Consider the following 25,808-nt stretch of genomic DNA (forward strand, 5'->3'; position numbering starts at 1 on the left):
GGGAGATTTTATGCAGTTGATTTCCTGCACATTCTTTTGGGGCATTAAAACGTTTTGAAACAAAAATGCAAATCAAATGCCAATCTCAAGATAGTATGAGTAGGGTGGAGATTGGTTTCCTATTATTCCATAGGGATAGAATAGTACAGAAAATGTGTCCTATTGCCAGTCAATTTTAGCTAATATATATTCTCAGTCTACAGGCTTTGCACATAAGAAAAGAAAAAAAATGTATTTGATCTCTAAAACGATTTTCTAACCCTCTCCTGGTGGAAATCATTCCCGAGTAGGTTTACCTGACAGAACAAGCGTTGGAAATTTGTCTCCAGTGTATGTGAAGTTCCAATGTCTGTTTTTTGGTGGTTTTTTTTTTTTATAACAATATCCATAGTTAACAGATAAGTTTGATGTACCTTTAGAGCAGGGTAGGGGAAACTCCAGTATATTGTATGTAAATCATAATTTGTAACATTTTTCACTTGATTATATACTATAAGTTTGTTTCATAGTATGCTTGATGTTGAGAATATGATTTGTTAGGTTGTCACACAAAATTAAAACACAAGAGCCTTTTTTAAACATTAGTATGTCTTAATGAGTTACATACTTTTCTAAAACAGTTCTTAAAATCAGAAAGACCAGAAAAAATTAACTACAGCAAAAGTGGATACAGTTTGGAATACACATTCGAGTGTGTTTTTCAATGACTGGATTTTTTTTTTCAGAATAAATTTCTTTTTCTGTAAGTTTTAGCTAGAGGGTAATATGCATCTGGAATTTACTATCCCAGTCCTTTAGAATATTTTTCCTTTTCTTTGTTTGATTTATTCTACTGGTTTGTTTTAATCCTTATGGTTTGTGCTCTGAGGCCAAGCACATTATGCAAATAGCACCATCTTGTGGTATATGAATCCAAAATAAACTGGTCAGCATTCGATTGAAAAACAAAAATGTAAATGTTAACTCAATTTTTTTTTTTTGTAAATCTAATATATGTATTGTTTACCTATACTACTGATAAATCTTATCAGCTATAGGAAAGCCTGTACTGCCACAGAAAAATCATTGGTAACTTGTCATGAAAACTCTATATATAGAATTATGATTTTAAAAGAGTCTTTGGCTGTTTAACTTAGTTGAGAGCGATAAAAGATATTAGCAAAAGACTGGCGATTTGTAGTGCAAGTTCCTGTCTGATAGTTATGCAACATTTGTGTTAATTTTTAATAGAACTTAGATTACTACTGTTGTTTCCTTCTGCCCTGTAGTGCATTCAGTATGACACTAACATTTGGATGCCTACTGTATTAGGGGGAAAAAAAGCCCAGCATTTCATGAGGGGGGAGATAAGAGAATATTATATGTATCATTGTTGATTATTAAGTGATATATTTATGGTTATTTGTATGGATATGTTATCACACTTATTATAAGTTTAAAAATGAATAAAGATTAAAAAAAAAGATATCTTAATGTACTTTAAATGGGAGAAGTATGGGATAAACAGAGAGAATCTCTAGTGGTAAGATGAACCGTTTAGTTATATGGCTTTCTTTGTTTGTTATTGATTTTTGATATACCGCCTTTTTAAAACTGGTCAAGGTGGTTTATAATTTAAAATGAAATATTCAATCATAATGTAGAGCAGGGGTCCTCAAACTACAGCCCTCCGAGGTCATTTAACTTGCTCCTGCTGAGGCCACAGGTGGCGATGCATCCAGCGTCATTAGCGTCGGCCAGGGGGATGCGGTGAATGGACGCACTGGGGCCGAGGACGTGCTGAGCCACCATCACTGCACTGAGGCAGACAGGTAGTAGTCAGGCACAGAGCATGGCCCCCTACTCTCCCTCAGTTACTAGCTGCTTACACAACAGCAGGCCTGCAATGCCGCCGGTCAGGCCCTGAGCTTAGGCCAGGCCAGCAGACCAAAATCGGTCAGTTGCCCACACACACCACCAACAAAAAGTGTGTGGATTCATTACCGCCTGCCACTCAGTACCCAGAAGCACAGGCTAGCCTCAGATGTGATAGCTATGCGCACCCATCCCAAAGAAGTAATAACCATTTTACATTCCTAGGAAACAATTATGTCAAGGAAAAGAAATTGACTCAGAGTGCAGAATATTCAAAGAACAGTGGACCTACGATTACTTTTTCATGCAGTACAAGGAGAGAGCGGCTGTGTTCAAGGAATAAAATTTGTATCGACACTATGAAATTCGACATAAAGACAAATATGATTGGTTGGACAAGTGAGAAAAAAAAAAATATTAGAACTGAAAAATGGATTGACAACTCAGCAAAATGCTTTTGTGAAGTAGAAGCAGCTAAATATTTCATCACTGCGAGCAAGTTTTCAAGTTGCCAAGCTAATAGCGCGCACGGGCAGACCATTCGTAGAGGGAGAATTTGTTAAAGAATGCCTTCTTTCTTTTGCCAAAGAAATATGTCCAGAGAAGGCTGATTTATTTAGAACAGTGAGTCTTTCAAGACCTACAATTACACACCGGTTTGAAGAAATGGGGGACAATTTGCATCAGCATTTGCAAAACTCCTCAAAAAAAACTTTTCTATTTTTCGTTGACACTCGAAAGCCATGTTATCCCAGGACAAGCAGGCAGTATATTCTCAACATATGAGTGACGTCAACCACAGAGCCCCGATGTGGACAGCTTCACAAGCAGACTTGCATGAAGAAGTTTCGGAAAGTTCGCGACTGCCGTACCGCACATGTGCGAGTGCCATCCCGCCCGACGTAGGTTGCGCGTCTCCTCAGCTCCTCCTCGGTTCCAAATTTTCCGTGGAGCTGAGAAGCCCTTGTTTCAAAGCTTCACGAGAGTTAGTTCAAACTCGTGCTTTCTCTTCACCGCGGTTCATGTAATTATTTTCTTTTTACAGGGTCGTAGTGTTGTGTTTTAAAAAAAAAAAAGTAGACTTCTTGTTTCTTTTTTTGTTTTGCCATGGCGGGGCCTAATCTGCGGCCTCAGCCTGCAAGCTTCGATTTTGCTGCCGTTTTTCAATCTATGTCCCGGCCGGTCACGGAATTCAAAAAGTGTAGCCGGTGTCAATGCGCGATTTCTAACACTGACCCACATAAATAGTGTGTACAGTGTTTAGGATCTGATCATCATCCGGAATCGTGCGCCTGCTGTGCTATACTTCAAAATCGAGCCCTTAAAGTCAACTTCGGGGAGCTGGCCAAGATGGCGGCATTGACCAGACGCTGAGATCGGGCTCTCTCTGTTTCGGGACTATTAATCACAAAAAAATGCCCCATCAGAGGAAAGGAAGCATTAAAGCGCTAGCTTCCTCAATGCCAATGCTCCCAGCTCATCAGCAGACGATTGAGCAGTTGTTACCTGGTATCTGCATTCAGTGAGGCGATGCAATTCTGGCGATGGGAGAGAGTAGAGAAGGCTCGAGCCCACACGGAAATGAGATCTCACTTTCGCCTCCTTTCACCGAACCACCTCCCTGTCCGGCTGACTCTTCTGCTTTGGAAGTAGGAACGGAAAGTGTTGCCGAAGTTGCACATGGAGTTCTTAGGCGGGAAGCACCCAGAGCAGATGAGCTTCTGCCGATGGTGACCTACGTTGGGGACTGCTACAGAAGATGGACTCTGAGGCAACGAAGACTTCCACAAAGGTACAAATGTTGGCTAGTAAGATGGATGATCTAACCAAGGCACTGGAACATTCAAATATTGAGACAAAAAATATTTTCACGGAAGTAAAAACAGAAGTGAAATCCCTTGTGGACTTTAAAAATGCTGCAATTAAAGACTCAGTGACTTTACATCGTAAACTTGATAATATAGAAAACTTTAATCAAAGGCTGAATGTTAGGATTTTGAATTTCCCCAAAGTACCCGGGATATTAGCTTATGATATGTTTAAGAAATATTTAGTGGAAATCTTAAAGAATTCCCCGGATAATATTCCTCCTTTGAATATAGTTTATGTGCCTTCTTCACCAAAAAACCGGGAAGCAATGGGGGTTGGAGAACAGACTCCACAATTGGATTTAAATAATATTTCAGCCATCTTAGAGGAATCTATTACAGATACGTCTCAGAGAATGACACTTCTGGTTTCCTTTATTTTCTAACAGGACATTGACTCTTTTATGAAACTTTACTTTCGTGTCTCTAGAGAATTGTTCTACGGCAAAAAATATGGGTGTTCCTGGATGTAACTAAGGTTACCCAGGAAAGGAGGAAACTTTTCCTAGCAATACGACAGGACACTAGGGCTTTGGGGGCGTCCTTTTTGCTCGCATATCCGTGTAAATGTATTGTTAAATATGCTCAAGTTAAGTATGTCTTCTTTCAACCAGAGCAGTTAAGATCTTTTCTGGAGCTGAAGAAAATGGCTGCTGCTGTATAGGTGATTAATGGAATTTAGAATGCAGAATGTTATGTTATGGCCTTTCATGGTACTTTTTTGTAATATGATTGATTAGCTTCTCATTTACTTGCTTAACCCCCCCCTTAACAGCTTTTTGTGGTCTAAGAAAGCATATCTGTATTGCCTTTTTATTTTGTGTTATTGTAAAATGTCATATTGAACATTTGAACAATTATTCTTACTGTATTTTACTAAGCAAGATGTATTTTCTTGTAAAGGTATAAAACTAATAAATAATAAATTAAAAAAAAAAAATCGAGCCCTTAAACGCCATCGAGTTCAAATTGAGAAAATCTTTGGGGGTATAGATCTTTCCTCGGCTAAAGCCTTGACCCTAATTGCGCCCTCGACTTTGACTCCATTGAAGTCTTCTGTGAGGTTCAAGGCTTCATCCTCGACCTCGACCTTGCTAAAATCTTCCTCGATGGAGAAATCCTTATCATCAGGAAAATCTACTAAATCATCTCCTGAAGGGCTGTTATCCTCAGTGTCTACATCAGGTAAGGTATCTAAACCAACTCTTCCAGAGTCACAGCCCACCCTTAGAACCGGTGGTTCTGAGACTATCCAAGAAAAGGGTCTCAAAATCAAGGCAACACTCTTCTTCCAGGTCATCTTCTTCGGAGTCCATAGCCGCACCAACTGTACCAGCTTCAATGGTCTCGGTGCTGTCTTTACAGAATATGTTGGAAGCTATTCTGCATCAGAGTTTGGCAATATGCTTGCCAAATTGACTCCTGCCTCAACTCTGCTTCCTGCAGTCCAGCCTGAGCACTCAGCAGTAATACAAGGAGTTGAATCGTTGAGAGTGCATCGAGTCCAACCTACACACTCTACCCAAGGAGTCGAGTCCTTGAGAGTGCCTCGAGGTCAGTCTGAACACTCTTTACAAGGAGCTAAGTCCTTGCAAGTGTCTCAACCTCGTTCTTCTACTTCCAGCCCTACCTCTCAACATAAGGCATTGCCCTCTTCGAGGCACAGGGCGAGGACTCCTCGACATTCCACATCGAGGCTTGATTCAACTTTACTACCTCGTTCTTCAAGGCAATTCATCTCCTCATCATCTGTCGAGGCATTCATTGAGACCCAGGACTTCTTCTCGAGGCAGACCTTGTTTATCAAGACTCTTCGAGATAACCAACTTCCTTGTCGAGGATAACTACTGTGGATCGTCACATCGCCTACCACAGCACTCTCGCCAGTCAAGCTCTTCTCCTGCGAGATTTTCCTAGTTCTTCTAAACGAAAACGGTCTGCTTCTTCTACTCAGTCCAGAAGTGGACGTTCATCTGCATCTTTACCTATGGATATGCCTAATCCTCCTACAGATTCTCTCAAATTATCCATGAATGCCATTCTCTCTCAGACTTTCAAAAGAAATCTGGATACGCCGTATTCTGTTTCTGCAGTGCCAGCAAAGCTAGAATCCTGTTATAAGATGGTTCCTTCTAAGGGATTTGAGAAGTCTCAACTATCCCATCAATCTCTTCTCGTGGAGTCTTCTCTAAAATGAAATAATCCTGCAAAGGTTTATGCCACAGTTCCACCTGGCCTAGAGGGAAGGACCATGGACAAGTTTGGCCGTCGGCTGTATCAAATTCTATGATGACAAATAGGATTTTGAACTATAATTTTGTCTTCACGCCCTATCTGAAGCATTGGGTCAATGCTATGCCTACATTCTTTAAGTATCTACCTAAACATCGGCTTCCAGATTTTCAGCGCATGCATCATACTTTAGGTCAACTGTGCATGCATATGGTTCAGGCTGCATATGATGCGTTTGAAATATCCTCCAGGGTGACGGCATTCTCAGTGGCCATGCGTAGTTTAGCCTGGCTCTGCACTGTAGATATGGACCCAAATCTGTAGGATCATCTGGCCAACATCCTGTGTTAGAGGAATGAGTTATTTGACGACTCCATTGAGGCAGCTACAAAACGCTTCTCGGAGAATGAGAAATCGTTTGACTCTATAATTCAGCCGAAGCCTTCTACTGCTAAAAGTTATAGGCCTCCTCCATCCTATCAGAGGTGTTATCCTCCGAAGTCAGCACCACATTCCAGGCTGCCAGCTAAGAAACAACAGCAACAACAACAAAAGCAGTGTAAACCTCAGACTCCTGCTACACCAAAGTCCACTCAGCCTTTTTGACCATCTAATACAGAGCATAACATCAATCGTCTGCCTCTGTTCTCTCCTATTCCCATCAGAGGTCGTCTCCATTTTTTTTTACCAGCGATGGAAACCAATTACATCCAACCTCTAGGTCCTCACAATAATCAGGGAAGGTTACTCTCTTCACTTCCTTCAGGTTTCACCAGATCTTCCCCCAAGATAGTATCCTTCCAATCAGTCACAGACCTCCCTTCTTCAGGAAGCCCAAGCTCTACTTCGTCTTCGTGCCATCAAGGAAGTTCACGGGGTTTTACTTCTGTTACTTCCTTGTCCTGAAGAAGACTGGGGATCTACGACCTTTTTTGGACCTCAGAGCTCTCAACAAATTTCTTGTTAAAGAAAAATTTTGGATGCTGTCTCTAGCATTCTTGTATCCCCTTCTGGATCACAATGATTGGTTATGCTTTCTGGATCTCAAAGAGGCTTACACGCACATTCCCATTCATCCAGCCTCTCACAAGTTCCTCAGATTTCGGGTGGGAAATCATCATTTTCAATACAGAGTGCTACCTTTCAGCCTGGCATCATCTCCCAGAATTTTCACCAAATGCCTCATGGTAATAGCAGCAGCTCTGCGTAGTCATGGTCTTCAGGTTTTCCCATACCTGGACGACTGGCTCATCAAAGACTCAACATCTCAGGGGATTATTTTAGTGACCCAACGGACTGTTTGGTTCCTACAAAGTTTGGGGTTCGAAATAAACTTTCCAAAATCTGAGCTACAGCCCTCCCAAAACCTACTGTCCATTGGAGCTGCACTGGACACTGTACAACTCAGAGCATTTCTTCCTCAACAACGTCAGGATACTCTCATACAACTTTGTCACAAAGTGTTGCCCCTCACCTCTCTTTCAGCGAGACACATGATGGTTCTTTTGGGTCACATGGCCTCTAAAGTTCACGTGACTCCTTTTGCCAGACTTCACCTCAGAATTCCTCAGTGGACCCTGGCTTCTCAATGGGTGAAGGCTTCCGATCCACTCTCTCAGCACATTACAGTGACTCCATCGTTGAGACAATCACTCCACTGGTGGATGCTCTCTTCCAATTTTTCCAGAGGTTTACTGTTTCAAACGCCCCCCTCATCAGAAGGTCCTCACGACAGATTCTTCGACTTACGCTTGGGGGGCTCATCTCGATGGTTTCCAAACTCAAGGGCACTGGTCCAGTGCAGATCGTCGGAGCCACACAAATCTGTTGGAACTCAGAGTGATTTTCAATGCTCTCAAAGTTTTTCAACATCTTCTTCATGATCATGTAGTCCTCATTCATACAGACAATCAAGTAGCCATGTACTATGTCGACAAGCAGGGAGGAACAGGATCCCTCCCCCTTTGCAAGGAAGTTCAAAAGCGGTCTATATTCAAGGAGAGAAAAATTTTCTGGCGGACAAATTGAGTTGTCTTCTACAACCTCATGAATGGACACTCAATTCATCGCCTCTCCATCACATTTTTTTCCCCAGTGGGGAACCCCTCAAATAGATCTCTTTGCGTCTTCCTACAACAACAAGCTGCCTCAGTTTTGCTCCAGGATCTACTCACCTCACTGCCTGGAGGCAGATGCTTTTCTTCTGGAATGGACAAACCTTTTCCTGTATGCATTCTCTCTAATTTTCAAGACACTCATCAAACTCAAACATGAACATGCCACCATGATTCTGATAGCTCCTTGGTGGCCCAGACAACCTTGGTTCTCCCTTCTACTTCAACTCAGCAGCAGGGAGCCACTACTTCTACCAGTTTTTCTGTCTCTGCTTACACAGAGTCAGGGATCTCTTCTTCATCCCAACCTGCAGTCTCTGCACTTGACAGCTTGGTACCTTTCAACGTAACTACCAATCTACAGTTCTCTCAGTCGGTTCAGGACATTTTAGAGGCTTCCAGGAAGCCTACCACAAGGCAATGTTACAACCAAAAATGGACTAGGTTTTCTGTTTGGTGCGCTCTTCATCACAAGAAGCCTCAGTCTATCTCCTTGTCTTCAGTTCTGGATTACCTGTTTCATTTATCACAATCAGGCCTCAAATCAGCCTCTATTAGAGTCCATCTCAGTGCAATTGCTGCTTTCCACCAGCCGTTGGAAGGGAAACCTTTATCTGCTCATCCTGTGGTTTCCAGATTTATGAAAGGATTTTTCAATGTCAAACCACCTCTCAGTGGTTTGGGATCTTAATGTGGTTCTTGCTAAATTGATGAAGCCTCCATTTGAACCAATGTCTACAGCTCATCTGAAATATCTCATTTGGAAAGTTATCTTTCTCATTGCTCTCACGTCTGCTCGCAGAGTCAGTGAGCTACAAGCTTTAGTAGTGGACCCACCTTTCACAGTATTGCATCACAACAAGGTGGTCCTCCGTATTCATCCTAAATTCTTACCAAAAGTTGTTTCAGAATTTCAATCAATCTATTGTACTTCCAGTGTTTTTTTCCCAAGCCTCATTCTCTTCATATTCTGGACTGCAAGCATACTTTGGCTTTCTACTTACAAAGGACTAAGCCACATAGATCTTCTCCTCCACTTTTTATCTCTTTCGATCCAAACAGGTTGGGACATCCAGTGTCAAATGTCACCTGCCGGGGTCTTGGTAAAGTTCAGAAGACCTTCGGTAGAGGGTAGCACACTCCTGACGTGGCTCCCAAAGGGGGAGACCTCACTGGTGTCTCACTATCTTGGGCTTTGCTAAAAATAAAGCACCGTGAGTCAAGTTGAACAAAATACTGTGCAAAGTTTAATTAATCACTTGTCACATAAATCATATCACCAATTATTATAGTCCAAGTTTCCTTTCTCCCCAAACAAGGGCAAAAAGAAAGAAAACAGAAAACAAGAAGACTTTTAACTTTCACCCCAGTCCAGTGAAAGCACAGCAAGCTTGCTATCAATTATACTTCCAGTCCAGGTTTTAGTGCTTGCTCTACCTGATCACACAGGCTCTGAAAAACTCAGCACAATTAGTCTCTTAAGCACTTATCCAGCCCTGAGCTGGAGTCCTGGGCTTACTAACCAACACAGTCCCAGTTTCTTCACCAGGTAAACTTTAAGCAAAAACACAAAAGACAAAAACTGAAGCCTTACTGCAGGCTCCTCAATTTCCAGCCCTGATTAGCTCACAGTTCTTTGAGCTTCTCCTGAGCTCCTGCACAGCTGCAATGTAGCAATCCAATCAAGCTGGTGCAGCACTGCTCTGAGCTTGTCTTTACAGCACAAAACAATCAAACAGTTCTGCCAAAAATCCTCTCCACTATTATTGCTGTACAGCCTTGTACCTGTAGTGTTCAGTGGAAAGTTGCCAAGCCCACATCCATGGCTTCTTCCATACCGGTCTCCAGCATACACCCTTCATCCAGGTCCATGCTTTCTGGTGTATCCAGCTGCTCTGCTGGTTCCTGAGGCATTGGAGCCTCACACTCCATTGGCTCTGGAGTGAGGTCTGGCCTTCTCCTGGCCCGGAGAACTCTCTCTTCCAGACTCTCTTGGACAGCCTCCTTTAATGCTCTGGAGAGCTGCTTAACAGGCTTAGGGCCACGCCCTACACTGGGTGATCGTGTGCCTAGCTTGTGTGTTCTTGGGCTCCCCCTCAGGCTAAAGGGCAGAATATCACTGGGAGCTTGATTAAATCCCTTAGTGTGACTGGAAGCTTTTCTGGGCCGGGCAGTTAACCTATCCTCAGGGCACTGCTCTAGGCTAGAAGACTCAGGATAGGCAGCTAGGCTTTCAGGATCTTCTTCCTGATCCTTCTCAGTGAGAGTCTGGTCTCGAGTAAGAGACTGAGACCGGGTTTTCACTCTGACATGACCGTCTCGGGGAGCGGAAATGTCACACAAAGCAAACCATCTCCAACTGGTTGGCTGCTTGCATCTCATTCTGCTATGCTCAGGTTGGACTGCATCTAGAGCAGGGGTGCCCAAAAGGTCAATCGTGATCGACCGGTAGATTGTGAAGGCAACGCGAGTCGATCACGTTGCCTTCACGTTATACTTGCTTCCCGACTCAGAAACGCTGAGCCAACCAACTTCCCCAACTGACTTCAATTCTGACATCAGAGAGGAAGTTCTGGGCCAGGGAGACAGAAAGAAGGGGGAGCAGGGAGACAGAAAAAAAGAAGGGAAAAAGAAAGCAAGAAAGGGGGGACAGGAAGACAGAAAGAAAGAAAGACAGAAAGAAAGGGGGGACAGGAAGACAAAGAAAGGGGGCATAGAGAGAGAAAGACAGACAGAAAGAAAGGGGGCAGGGAGAGAGGAAGAAAAAAGTTGGAGGAGGGAATGAGGTCTGGAAGCATACAGCAGGTTGAAAGAAGGGGAAGAAATATTGGATGCACAGTCAGAAGAATAAAGTGCAACCAGAGACTCATGAAATCACCAGACAACAAAGGAAGGAAAAGTGATTTTATTTTCAATTTAATGATCAAAATGTGTCCGTTTCGAGAATTTATATCTGCTGTCTATATTTTGCACTATAGCCCTTTTTTACTAAACCGCAAAAGCGTTTTTTAGTGCAGGGAGCCTATGAGCATCAAGAGCAGTGCAGGGTATTCAGTGCAGCTTCCTGTGCTAAAAGCCGCTATCGCAGTTTAGTAAAAAGGGAGGGGGTATATTTGTTTATTTTTGTATAGTTGTGCCTGAGGTGACATTGCATAAAGTCATCTGCCTTGACCTCTTTGAAACCCGCGGAATATAAACGATAATTAATATTTTCTCTGCATACAATGTGCTTTGTGTTTTTTTAAATTTTATTGTTGGTAGATCATTTTGACTTGGTCATTTTAAAAGTAGCTCGCAAGCCCGAAAAGTGTGGACACCCCTGATCTAGAGGGTTGAGGCACAGTTCATAAAGTTAGAGCCATGGCACCATCTGTAGCTTTCCTTAGATATACTCCTATTGAAGAAACCTGCAAAGCTGCCACTTGGTCATTGGTTAGTACATTCACCTCTCATTATTGTCTGGATTCTTTCTCCAGATGGGATGGCTACTTCGGCCAGACAGTATTACAAAATTTATTCTCCTGAATTGCTAACACTCCCACCATCCCCTTCTGGTTAGCTTGGAGGTCACCCATATATTGAGAATATGCTGCCTGCTTGTCCTGGGATAAAGCACAGTTACTTACCGTAACAGGTGTTATCCAGGGACAGCAGGCAGATATTCTCACAACTCACCCACCTCCCCTGGTTGGCTTCTTAGCTAGCTATCTGAACTGAGGAGACGCATGCCCTACATCGGGCGGGAAGGCACTCACGCATGCGTGGTGCGGCAGTTGCGAACTTTCCAAAAGTTCTTCAAGCAAGTCTGCATCGGGGCTCCATGGTTGACGTTACCCATATGTTAAAATATCTGCCTGCTGTCCCTGGATAACACCTGTTACAGTAAGTAACTGTGTTATATTCGTGATTCTACACAACTTCTAATTTTCATTTGTGGGATAAATGATCTTTTTGAAGTTATAGAGGCGCTTGCTGCACTGCAAAGCATCAAAGGAACAACAACAGGAGAGGATATCTGTGAAAAAGTTCACCAAACTGTGAATGATTTGGAGCTGGACTGAGCTAAACTAGCCAGTGTAACAACTGATGGTGCTCCTAACATGGTGGGGTCTATGAAAGGAGTAGTTGTATGCATTGACCAAGAGATGGACAAACATTACCATTCGTATCCAATAGCCATACACTGCCTCATCCACCGACAAGCGTTGTGTTGTAAATCACTGAAGTGGGACTCTATGAAAGTTGTGGTGTCCTGTGTTAAATTCATTAGGCCTCATGCACTAAACCACAGACAGTTTCAGGAATTTCTGCCTGAGCTGAATATTGCCTTTAAGATATTCTGTACCACACAGAAGTCCGTTGGCTGAGTCGAGGGACAGTTTTGAAATGTTTTTATGACTTAATTCCACAGGTTTCTGCTTTTCTGCTTTCAAAAATCAAAGAAGTACCAGAGCTTAAAGATGCAGAATGGAAATAGCACCTTGCTTTTCTGATAGATGTACTGTAACAGAGTTACTCAACAGTTTCAATGTGCAACTTCAAGAAAAAGGGAAGCTCATCTGTGATATGCATTCACATGTGAAAGCATTTGAAGTAAAATTGGACCGCCTCATTAAACAAGTGAAGGAGGAAAACTTCTGCCATCTCCCCCACTACTCAAAAGTTATTGGCTGAGAAACCAACAGTTGCATTCCCTAACAAAAAATGTGTGGATTCACTGGAAATGTTGCAAAAGGAGTTTCAAATAAAATTTAAAGAGCTTTATCTTCATGAACAGGCCATACAGCTTTTCTGGAACCCATTTTCTGTTGACATTGAAATTGTTGATCCGATTTACCAAATGGAACTAACCAAACTACAGAATTGTGACTCTCTGAAAGATGCATTCAAGTCAAGCAGTCTTACTAATTTCTATGCATCTCTTCCCTTCTGAGACATATCTTAATCTCAGGAAACATACGCTCAAAATGGTAACCATCTTTGGAAGCACCTGTGTCTATGAACAGACTTTTTCCTGAATGAAACATCTGAAATCTCCAACCAGATCCAGACTAACTGATGTACACTTGCATCACTTGTTACAACTGGCAGTGACAAAAATGGAACCTGATATTGACTATCTCATCAGCCAAAAGCAGACCCATACTTCCTATTGATATACTGATACGTTTATGCTGGTTAAAATTGTTCTTCATTTTAAATATTGTGTTTTTTCTTTTTTTTTTTTTTTTCACTACAAATAAGATATGTGCACTGAGCATGGGAATTCATTCATGTTTTTTTCCCCCCAAACTCTAGTCCAGCCCCCACCAGTCTGAGGGACCGTGAACTGGCCCACTGTTTAAAAAGTTTGAGGACCCCTAGTGTAGAGGAAAGGAACTCCTATTAATCTGATAGGAAAGAGAAACATACAGCTAAGGATATTGTGGCGGGACCAGGGTCTGCCAACGGACAGGGGCCCGACTTCCACCACTACCATGTTTCCCAAAAAATAAGCCCTAGTGCATTTTTTGGAGCCAAAATTAATATGACAGTGCCTTATTTTCGGGGATGTCTTTTCTTTTTTTGTGTACAACGATCATCTCTCACCTATCCACTTGTGCAGCATCTTTTTATCCTTCTCTCCCATCCCCCCTGTGCAGAAGAACCCCAAAAGCAATTTCATTGTGTTGTGTTTGATCTAATCTAAGCATTGTTCTTGAATGTCACATCTTCCCTATAAAATAGAGCTTTAAATGGTTAACAAATAAACAAATTACAGATCATCCTTAAACAAACTGAATTTCAGATGTCTTAACATTTCTGAAATAAAAAAGTCTTGAGATCTTTGTGTAACAGATAATACGAAGCCATTCCCCCTGTGTAGCAGAACTCCGACGACCCCCGCCAATCCATCTCCCTGCACAGCAACTTTCCATCTATCCCTTTCATCCTCCGTGTATCAGAACCTCGACGACCCTCCCACCGCGAGGCCGACATACCTCCATTTGAAACAGCGGTGGCATCAACACTGAACAGGTTGCTTCATGCCTTCCCCGATGGGGCCTTCCCTCTGCCACCTCAGTGGGGAAGGCCGTAAAGCAGCCTGTTCAGTGCTGCCGCCGCCGCTGTTTGGAACTGAGGTATGTCGGCCTCACGGTGGGAAGGTCAGCGGGGTTCTGTGTGGGATGGGAAGAAGGGTTGGAAAAATGCTGTGCAAAGGGATGGGTGAGAGGGGAGGAAAGATGCTGCATATTGGGGGGGAGAAAGCTCTGACGCCGTCGAATCGAGTGTCAGGGACTTTCGGGAGGGGCTTTGGGGGTTGATCCAACTAGGGCTTATATTAGGACCTATCCCGAAAATCATACTAGGACTTATTTTGGGGGAAACACGGTAGCATACCATCCAGCGCTCCCTGGAGTACTAGTGGGGTTTAGGGATCTTAGAGGGTTGTCAGTTAGAGTCTGAGCCCGATATTAGTTCAAAACAGAAAAATATATTTATTTTACAGCGTCTAGCTTTCTGGCTTGGCACTCAATGAATCTGATAATCTTTACAGCAAACACTTCTTTAGCAAATCAGTTCATATTTGAAACCTTTTAATTGTTCATCAGATTAATTCATATTATATCAGCATACCTGCTTTTTGTGTACACTCCAACTACCTCTTTTAGCACAGTTCTTGCAGCTCTCAAGACCTGGACCTTTCGTCCATGTTCATTAGCCAGCGGGCTGGGCCAAATGGCCCCTCCGTCTTTATAGGTTCCTCTTTAAGGCTTCTAAAGGAACTGTACAGCAATTGTTAAGCACTATTCTAAGATGCCACTCCTTGTCTTCCTTTAAACCTGGGCCAGTGTGGTGAGGAATCGCTCTACCCTTTTAATAAACTGATGGTCCATCTACCCAAGTTCCCACTGTAGGTTAATTTGGCCAGAGGGAAGGACAAATGCTTGTATCTTGGCATAATTTACAGACCCCCAAGACAACAGGATGACCTGGATATGGAAATAATCGGAGATATAGAAAATATCACCTTGCGTGGGGACACAGTATTGCTAGGTGACTTCAACATGCCTGATGTGGATTGGGTTACACTTACCTCTGCTTCCGGCAGCAGCAGGAGGCTATTAAACTCTATGAAGGGAGCAAGACTCAGGCAACTGGTGTTGGAACCAACAAGGGATCAGGCAATACTGGACCTGATACTTACCAATGGAGAAAGTGTCACAGAGGTCTCGGTGGGTGACACATTGGCCTCCAGCGACCACAACATGGTATGGTTCAATCTCAGGAAAGGTTTCACTAAATCTACCACACTGACCAAGGTCCTCAAATTCAAGGACACAAATTTCAAAGAAATGGGAGACTTCGTTCACCAGGCGCTACAAAGCCAAGCAGAAACTGATAACGTGGAAGAAATGTGGTCGACTTTGAAAGCCACCATACAAGAAGCAACAAACCGCTATGTTAAATCAGTAAGTACCGTATTTTCACATAGATAACGCGCACCCGTGTAAAACGCGCACACGGGTATAGCGCGCAAAAAACACATATTTATGTACATAAATTTTTATATACCGCGCACACCCGTATACCGCGCATGCTGCCCGACTCTCCTTTCTCCCGCCCCGACTCTCCTCTGGAGACCCTGACTCTGTTTTCGCCCGCCCTGACTCTCCTTTCCTCCTTGAAGTCCTGTCCCTACCCTGAAAGCCTGATGCCCCCCCGACATCCGATTCACCCCCCCGCAGGACCGCTCGCACCCCCACCCCGAAGGACCGCTCGCACCCCCACCCGAAGAACCGCTCGCACCCCCACAGCTTCACCCCCCTCCCCCATGGAGAAGCTGTCTACCTTGTTTCCGGATGCCAGCGAGCCCAGCTGTTTCCTCTGCCGGCGGTCCCGCCCCTTCTCTGAGCCCTGCTGTGCTGCTTTTTCTTCCGGCGGTCCCGCCCTTTCTCTGACATCAGAGAAAGGGCGGGACCGCCTGAAGAGGAAGCAGCGCAGCACAGGGCTCTGAGAAGGGGCAGGACCGCCGGCAGAGGAAGCAGCTGGGCTGGCATCCGGAAACAAGGTAGACAGCTTCTCCATGGGGGAGGGGGGGAGGCTGTGGGGGTGCGAGCGGTCCTTCGGGTGGGGGTGCGAGCGGTCCTTCGGGGTGGGAGTGCGAGCGCTCGTTCCGGGTGATGAATCGGGCGTCGGGGGGGGGGGGGAACTATGTAAAAAAAATTTTGTACAACGCGCTCACGCGTATAACGCGCAAGGGTATGCGCGGTTTGTAAAAACCACGTATAACGCGCGCGTTATATGCGAGAAAATACGGTAAACGGCGAAGGAACAATAAGCCACAGTGGTTTACTGCGGAGATCTCAGACCTCATCAAGGAGAAGAAAAAAGCATTCATCTCTTACAAACAATCGGGGAAGCAGGACTCTAGAGCAGACTACCTGACCAAATCAAAAGCCATCAAAACAGCAGTCAGGGAGGCTAAATTCCACATGGAAGAGTCTCTGGCAAAGAACATCCAGAAGGGAGATAAATCCTTCTTCAGGTATATCAGTGACAGAAGAAAAAACTCAGGCGGGATTGTACGTCTTAGGAATCCAGACGGAGACTATGTGGAAAAGGATTCGGAAAAAGCCCAACTATTAAATGAATACTTCTGCTCAGTCTTCACCCAAGAAGCGCCGGGGCTTGGCCCTCAGCTACAGACAAGGGTTGGCTCAGTTGATCCTTTTAGTAACTTTGAGTTTACGCCCAGCAGTGTCTACGGTGAGCTGTCAAAACTCAAGGTTAACAAAGCAATGGGGCCGGACAACCTGCACCCCAGGGTGCTTAGGGAGCTGAGTGATGTCTTGGCGGAGCCACTGTCCGTGCTCTTCAACCTCTCCCTTAGTACAGGCAGTGTCCCGTTGGACTGGAGGACGGCTAATGTCATTCCACTCCACAAGAAAGGGTCAAAGATGGAGACAGCAAACTACAGACCAGTGAGTCTAACATCGATAGTGAGCAAACTAATGGAAACTCTAATCAAACACCAATTGGATAAGATCCTGGATGAAGAGAATCTACGGGATCCCCGACAACATGGATTTACTAAGGGGAGATCATGCCAATCCAACCTGATCAGCTTCTTTGATTGGGTGACGGAGAAGCTGGATATTGGGGAGTCCCTAGACATCGTGTACCTGGACTTTAGCAAAGCATTCGACAGCGTACCACACCGCAGGTTGCTGAGCAAGATGAGTTCTATAGGATTAGGTGACACATTGACGCAATGGGTTGGGAACTGGCTTGGAGGTAGGCTTCAAAGGGTGGTGGTGAATGGCACCCCCTCCGAAATGACGGAGGTGATCAGTGGAGTGCCACAGGGCTCAGTCTTGGGCCCAATCCTATTCAACATCTTTATAAGGGACTTGGCAGAAGGGCTTCGAGGTAAAATAACATTATTCGCTGATGACGCCAAACTAAGTAATGTAGTGGGCAAATGCACAACAGACGAAGATTCAATGCCCGATAACATGATGCACGACCTACTCCTGCTGGAGCGCTGGTCTAGGACATGGCAACTCAACTTCAATGCCAAAAAATGCAAAATTATGCACCTGGGCAGCCAAAATCCATGCAAGTCTTATACCCTTAATGGCGAGATCCTAGCAAAAACGGTAGCAGAACGAGACTTGGGGGTAATCGTCAGTGAGGACATGAAGTCTGCCAATCAAGTGGAGCAAGACAAGACAAGACAAGACAAGACAATCAAGTGGAGCAAGGCAAGACAAATCATGGGTTGCATACGAAGGGGTTTCGTCAGCCATAAGGAGGAAGTCATTATGCCATTGTATAGATCCATGGTGAGGCCCCACATGGAATACTGTGTGCAATTTTGGAGGCCACATTATCGCAAGGATGTGCTGAGACTGGAGTCGGTGCAGAGAATGGCCACCCGGATGGTCTCGGGATTCAAGGATCTTCCATACGAAGAATGGCTTGACAAATTACAGCTATACTCGCTCGAGGAGCGCAGAGAGAGGGGAGACATGATCGAGACGTTCAAGTATCTTACGGGCCGCATCGAGGCGGAGGAAGATATCTTCTTTTTCAAGGGTCCCACGACAACAAGAGGGCATCCGTGGAAAATCAGGGGCGGGAAACTGCGAGGTGACACCAGGAAATTCTTTTTCACTGAAAGAGTGGTTGATCGCTGGAATAGTCTTCCACTACAGGTGATTGAGGCCAGCAGCGTGCCTGATTTTAAGGCCAAATGGGATAGACGCGTGGGATCTATTCACAGAGAAAGGTAGGGGAGGGTCATTAGGGTGGGCAGACTGGATGGGCCGTGGCCCTTATCTGCCGTCTATTTCTATGTTTTTATGTTTAGGTTGTTCCAGGAAAGTCTAAGCCAGGGGTGCCCAAATGGTCGATCGCAAAGGCAATGCGAGTTGATCGCGTTGCCTTTGCAATTTTTTTCTTCCTGCTTCTCTGAGCCATGCCAGGTGCATACAAGCGCCGGACCCACAAGACTTTACCTCCGACGTCAATTCTGACGTCGGAGAGAAAGTTCTGGGCCAGCCAATCGTTGCCTGGCCCATGGCCAGGAGCTTCCTGTCCGATGTTAGAATTGACTTCGGAGGTGAACGCTCGGGGAAGCAGGGAGAAATCGGCATGGTAGCTTGGGGGGAGGGGAGGGAAAGAATCAGGGAAGTGGAAAAATCGGCACGATGACTTGGGGGGGTGGCCAGGGGGAGAGAGAAAGAAAAGCAAAAATAAAGAGGGGGGGCAGGGTAGAGAGAAAGACAGGCAGGCAGGGGGAGAGAGAAAGAAAGAGAGACGGAAAGGGGAGGGGGCAGAAATAAATAAATATTGGATTAACAGAAGAAGGAAGTGCAATCAGAGACTCATGAAATCACCAGACAAAAAGGTAGGAAAAATTATTTTATTTTCAATTTAGTGATCAAAATGTGTCCGTTTTGAGAACTTATATCTGCTGTCTATGAGAGCACTATGGCCCCCTTTTACGAAACCGTGATAGTGGTTTTTAGTGCAGGGAGCCTATGAGCATCGGGAGCTGCGAGAGTCATTCAGCGCTAAAAACTGCTATCGCAGTTTAGTAAAAGGGGAGGGGGGTATATTTGTCTATTTTTGTATAGTTGTTACTGAGATGACATTGCATATTTTAAAGTCATCTGCCTTGACCTCTGAAAAAAAAAAAACATGATTATTAACATTTGCTCGGCGTACAGTGTGCTTTGTGTTTTTTTAAATTTTATTGTTGGTAGATCATTTTGACTTAGTCATTTTAAAAGTAGCTTGCAAGCCAAAAAAAGTGTGGGCACCCCTGGTTTACGCTTGTGGAGATGGCGCGGTATATAAACCTAAGGTTTAGTTTAGTTTAGTTTAGTTTAAGTGTTGAGATTCCTTAAGGATTCTAATCCCCTGCACTCTTCTAGCCAGGTCTCTCTCTTCCCAGTGCTGGCTAGCTCATTCACACTCCCCAAGGCCACACAATCTTCCCTTTTAACATTCACTCGCATTTCCTCTCTATATTTCACAGTCTTTAGGATCATCTTATTTCAATACAAAATCTTTAACTCATTTATCAGTCAGGTTTACTCATACATGTACTCTTCAGGCAAACTTCCCTCTGCTCCCAAGGTCCACTCCTTGCCATATTCCTCGTCATGCGTGTCGGGAAAGCTTTCTTCTAGCTCCATAAAGCTTTCCTCCTTAGGCAGCTGTTCCCTTTTCTAGCAATGGTGGGGTGTGCACTGAGCACACCGGCTCTTCATGTCATACCTCTTTTTTTCAACCCTTTCCCTGTCAGGTACTGCTGCCTGTGGGTTAAAGTGGGGTTTTCCATCTTTCTTATAAAAGGAATGATAGGGAAGCATGGTGGTCCAGTCAAAGCAGAAGAAAGGATTGTGGAATGCAATGATCTTGACAAGGCATTTATTGAGACAAGTCAATAAAAATAAAATCAATGATATAAAATCTCCACTTCATGAATAACTGACATATGATGTATTATCCTAGGACAAGCAGGCAGCCTATTCTCACATGTGGATGACATCATCCACGGAGCCCAGATGCGGACAGCCTTGCAAGCAGACTTGCTTGTAGAAAACTTCAGGAGTTTCGAGTCTGCTGCACTGCGTATGCGCGAGAGCCTTCCCGCCCAGCAGAGGGTGCATCTCCTCAGTTCTCAGTTTTCCGCTGAGCTGAGAAGTCCGTCTTTGACGCTCTACGCTGAACTTAGTTTGCTTTGTGCCTTCTCTTCACCGCGGTTCGTGTTTTATTTTTTTTATTACCAGATCGCTGTGCTTTTCTTTTTGTTACTGAAAAAAAAAGTTTTATTTTTTTGTCGACTGATTGGCAGGGCCTGCCGTGTGCCCGCAGCCTGCGGGCTTCGACTTTGAGGCAGCTATCTTCCCTTCTATGTCCCGGTCAGTCACAGGCTTCAAGAAGTGTAGCCAGTGCCAGCGTGCGATCTCCCTCACTGACCCACACTGCTTGTGTCTTCAGTGCTTGGGGCCTGACCATTGGCCGGAGTCGTGTGTTCGCTGTGCTACCCTTCAGCCTCAAGCCCTCAAACGTCGTCAGGTTCAAGTGGAGAAGATTTCAGGATGGACTCTTCTGCTACATCGTCGACCTCGACCTCCGACTCGGTCAACCCTACTGCAGGATGACCTCCTTTCTCCACAACTCCGACCTCGAGTCTCATTAGACCTTCCTCGTTTGGATCGTCTTTGACCTCAAGTAAATCTGCCAAGTCTTCTCCTGAGCTTCCCTCAGGTGAGATACCTAAGCAGACGGTTCTGGCAGTGGTCCTCAAGCTATCCAAACATCACTCCAGCCGAAACATTCTTCCTCTGCCACCTCGAGCCTTTAGCCTCAGCAAGTGGTCCAGTTTCAGACTCGGATCCACAATTACAGGCTACTATCCAGATCATTTTAGAGCGGGAATTTGTTCAATTACTGAGCAAATACTGTCCTGCCTCAACTCTACTTCCTGCAGTCCAGCCTGGGCATTCAGCAGTCTCACAAGAGGTCGAGTCCTTGCCTGTGCCTCAAGCTGAATCTACACACTCTATGCAAGGAGTCGAGTCTTTGCGAGTGTCTGGTCTGGAATCTGCACACTCTATGCAAGGAGTCGAGTCTTTGCGAGTGTCTGATCTGGAATCTGCACACTCTATGCAAGGAGTCGAGTCTTTGCGAGTGTCTGATCTGGAATCTGCACACTCTATGCAAGGAGTCGAGTCTTTGCGAGTGTCTGATCTGGAATCTACACACTCTATGCAAGGAGTCGAGTCTTTGCGAGTGTCTGGTCTGGAATCTGCACACTCTATGCAAGGAGTCGAGTCTTTGCGAGTGTATGATCTGGAATCTGCACACTCTATGCAAGGAGTCGAGTCTTTGCGAGTGTCTGGTCTGGAATCTGCACACTCTATGCAAGGAGTCGAGTCTTTGCGAGTGTCTGGTCTGGAATCTGCACACTCTATGCAAGGAGTCGAGTCTTTGCGAGTGTCTGGTCTGGAATCTGCACACTCTATGCAAGGAGTCGAGTCTTTGGGAGTGCTTCGAGATTCCTTAATCTAAACCACTGAGTCTATGGGGTTTCGATCTACAGCTTCCAGCCCTATACCCTCACCAAAGGCATTGCCCATTTTGAGGCACACACAAGACCTGCTTCCAGTCAGCACTCTCATCGAGGCATTCATCGAGGCGCAAATCCCCTTCCATGGAGAAGCCTTCCAGCTCTTAGATGCCTCTAACCCCTCGATCGAGGACACTAATAGCAGAACCTGAGGACTCAGATGATTCCAATGCCTCGTCCCAGTCTGTCTGTTCGTTAGGATACCAATATTCCAGAGAGGCCTCTCCTTCGTTTTCCACTCGAGACGCCTCGAGGTCTTCGAGTCCCTCTTGAGGCCATGCTTTGGCAGATCAACTGTCCTTTTCCTCCTTCCTCTGGCAAATGGCTGAGGATCTGGATCTTCGATTGGATGTTGGTTTTAAGTACTCTAAGGAGTATTTAGAGGAAATGAGTATGCCTTGGCCTCCTGCAGAGTCTCTCAAGCTTACTCTTAACAGATTTCTGTCTCAAACTTTCAATCGAAACTTCGAGACTCATGCTATTCCTGCTGTTTCAGGCAAGTTGGAATCGAGGTATAGAACTCTATATTGCAAGGGCTTTGAGAATTCACAACTATCTCACCAATCCCTTCTTGTGGAATATTCACTGAAGAGGACCCATCCTTCCAGGGTCTATGCCACCGTACCTCCTGGAAGGGAGGGTAGGACCATGGACAAGTTTGGCCATTGTCTTTATCAAAATTCGATGATGGCCTCCAGGGTCCTAAATTATAATTTTATTTTCACTACTTATTTCAAGTACTTGATTGATATACTTCCTGGTTTTTCTAAAGACCTTGGTCAACATAGACATTTGGAGTTTCAGCAACTCACTGCTACTTTGACACAACTCAGGTTGCATCTTCTTCAGTCATCTTATGATGCCTTTGAACTTTCCTCACTGCATTCTCAGTAGCGATGCGCCCCCTGGCCTGGCTTTACACCATTGATATGGATCCCAATCTTCATGATCGTCTGGCTAGTATCCCTTGTGAGGGCAATGATCTCTTTGATGAATCCATAGAGGCTGCCACTAAGAAGTTGTCTGAACATGAAAAATCTTTTGCTTCTATCGTCAGACCAAAGCCTAAGTCAGCTCCTGCAAAGCCTTCTCGTCCTCTTCCATCCTATCTGAGGCATTATCCTGCAAGGGCAGCTCCTTACACTCGATCACCTCCCAAGAAACAACAGCAGCAACAAAAACCTCAGCTTTCTGCTGCACCTATAGCTGCTCAGCCTTTTTGTCTGTCTCACATAGAGCATAACCTCCATCGTTCTGCCTCTGTCCTCCCGTCTCCCCATAGGATGTTGTCTCCATCATTTTTACCATCTATGGGAGGCCATTACATCTGACCTCTGGGTGCTGTCAATCAGGGAAGGATACTATCTTCATTTCACTCAGATTTCACCAGAGCTTCCTCCAGGAGAGTATCCTTCCAATCCATCCCAGACCGCCCTTCTTCAGAAAGATCAAGCTCTGCTTCATCTGTGTGCCATCGAGGAAGTTCCCCTGGAACAGTAGAGCAGGGGTTTTTACTCCTGTTACTTTTTAGTTCCGAAGAAGACGGGCGATCTGCGACCTATACTGGATCTCAGGGCTCTCAAGAAATTTTGGGTCAGAAAAATTTTGCATGTTGTCCCTGGCATCCCTTTATCCCCTTCTAGATCAGAATGATTGGTTATGTTCTCTGGATCTCAAGGAGGCTTACACTCACATTCACATTCATCCAGCCTCCCGTCAGTACCTCAGATTTCAGGCGGGGAATCTGCATTTTCAATACAGAGTGCTATCCTTTGGCCTGGCATCATCTCCCAGAGTGTTCACCAAGTGCCTAGTGGTGGTAGCAGCAGCTCTAATGAACCATGGTCTTCAGATATTCCCCTACCAGGATGACTGGCTCATCAAAGATTCAACATCTCTGATCCCTATCCCTGCTCTTCTAATAGTCATCAGCAACGATTTTTTAAAAACCTTTTTTTCTGTTTTTTTGCTGAGAAAGTATGAGAACTGACTGCTGGTTAATCCTCCCTGCCATTAAGAAGTAGATCAGAAGTACGATTTGGCTAATTGTAAGTTATTGACAGTTGAGTTTTGAATCGCTGACAGTGGTCCTCTGATCCAGCAACTTGAAATCAGCACAAGAAAAGAAGAAGGAACCTGCTTCTTTAGATAATCAATTTGATCCACTCATCTTCTGAACCAGCGGGGGCTATGTAGCTGTTATCTGCTGACTGGAGCGCTGACAGTGACTGGTGAACTGGCTGTTGATGTTTATTTTTTTTACAGCCAGATACATTTCTCTCCCACTCTGAAATCTTTATCTAACTGCTAATTGAAAATCAACACAAATACTAACGAGCAGAATAGTGAAGCTGGTGCCTGAACTAGATAGACGCCGGGGCCGCACCAGCGGCAGGTAACAGAAGCAGCGGCGGGGTAATTAAGAACATAGCTCTGCCCCCTCCCCCGATCCAGCAGGAGATAACGGTAAGCACAAGGAGACATCGAGGCCGCACTGAAACCAGTGGCAGGCAGCAGAATCAGCAGCAGGGACTTAAGAGCACAGCTCCACCTCCCCCCCCGATCCAACAGGGGATAACAGTTGAACACAAGGAGACTCCAGGGCCGCTCAGAAACCAGCGGCAGGCAGCAGAATCAGCGGCTAGACTTATTAGCACAGCTCCGCCCCTCCCCCGATCCAGTAGGGGATAAAGGTGAGCACAAGTAGACGTGAGGGCCGCACCGAAACCAGCGGCAGGCAGTAGAATCAGCGGCTGGGACTTAAGAGCACAGCTCTGCCCCCCCCCGATCCAGCAGGAGATAACAGTGAGCACAAGGAGACGCCGAGGCCGTACCGAAACCAGCGGCAGACAGCAGAAGCAGCGGCTGGGACTTAAGAGCACAGCTCCACCCCTCCCCCGATTCAGCAGGGTTCTATACCATATTAGATATGTTAGGTACAATGAGATTTGCATCTTGCACCACCATGAGAACCACACTTTTAAGTTATACACAAGCAATCCTTCTGATACTCCTGCTCCTAACAGACTGGAAAACAACTGCACACAACATATATCCAATACCCATCATAGCATACTCCAGAGGAATTACCCAGCCAAACTTGCATCTCATATTAAACAGAAACACATACTATCTCCTCTTCACATATCAACCCTCCCCAAAATTAACAACTAGAAAACCAACAAATCCATACAATACCACAATATTACCCCACCAAAGATCACTCATTTACCTGAAAACAACGAACAACTCACCAATAGAATACATCCCTCTCAAATGCGCCTATATGAACATCAGATCCATTGGCCCTAAAACAGAACGCATAAAAAAACTGGATAGAAGAAGATAACCTTGATTGCCTTTTCCTCACAGAGACCTGGATCACCTCTGATACAGACCCCAGAATAACTGAAGTCTGTCCAAAAAGCCACAAAATGACACTGGTATGCAGAGAAAATAAGAGAGGAGGAGGAATTGCCATCATAGCCAGAGACACATTAAACATACACCTACTAGACAAAATAACAAACCAAAACATGGATTTACTTGCATGTCAACTCTCAAGCACATCACTTAAAGGAACACTCACATGCATACTATGCTACATAACCCCAAGTAACTGGAGTACTGCCAAGCCAGTATTTGAAGAATTTATCTATCGAAACTCCCTAGTAACTACCTACAACCTCCTTCTAGGAGACCTCAACCTTCACCTTGAAAACCATTACTGCAAAGATGCTGAAACCGTACTAGCATACCTAGAAGCCTTAACATATAAAATCTTAGATCCTCAAACTACACATGAAAAAGGACACCAGCTGGACATCGTAGCATACATGTCCCAACAGACCTCACACCCAGAAATTCAAACCTTAAACGGAAAATGGTACCGTTCCCTTTGGTCTGATCACTACACCTACTCATTTGAAATCAATTGTTCCTGTAACAAACACACTCCGTCTACTCAACAGACTATCTTCCGCTCACGCAAACATATAGATCCCACAGTATTCTGGACAAAAACAGACACCATAATCCAACATTACACATCTAAAGACTTCATCTCAAAATGGAACCTGCTAAGTAAGGCCACCCTAGACGAACTAGCCC

At 44.8% G+C, this 25,808-nt stretch overlaps 1 protein-coding gene across 4 annotated transcripts in view; it reads left to right on the top strand.

The window, feature by feature from the left end:
• Positions 1–25,808, top strand: part of PXYLP1 (2-phosphoxylose phosphatase 1) — a 160,937-nt gene that overhangs the window by 17,080 nt on the left and 118,049 nt on the right. The gene's annotated exons all lie outside the window — the stretch shown is intronic.

Source organism: Geotrypetes seraphini, chromosome 9 (genome assembly GCF_902459505.1).
Source record: "Geotrypetes seraphini chromosome 9, aGeoSer1.1, whole genome shotgun sequence".
In the NCBI taxonomy this organism is placed as follows: Eukaryota; Metazoa; Chordata; class Amphibia; order Gymnophiona; family Dermophiidae; genus Geotrypetes; species Geotrypetes seraphini.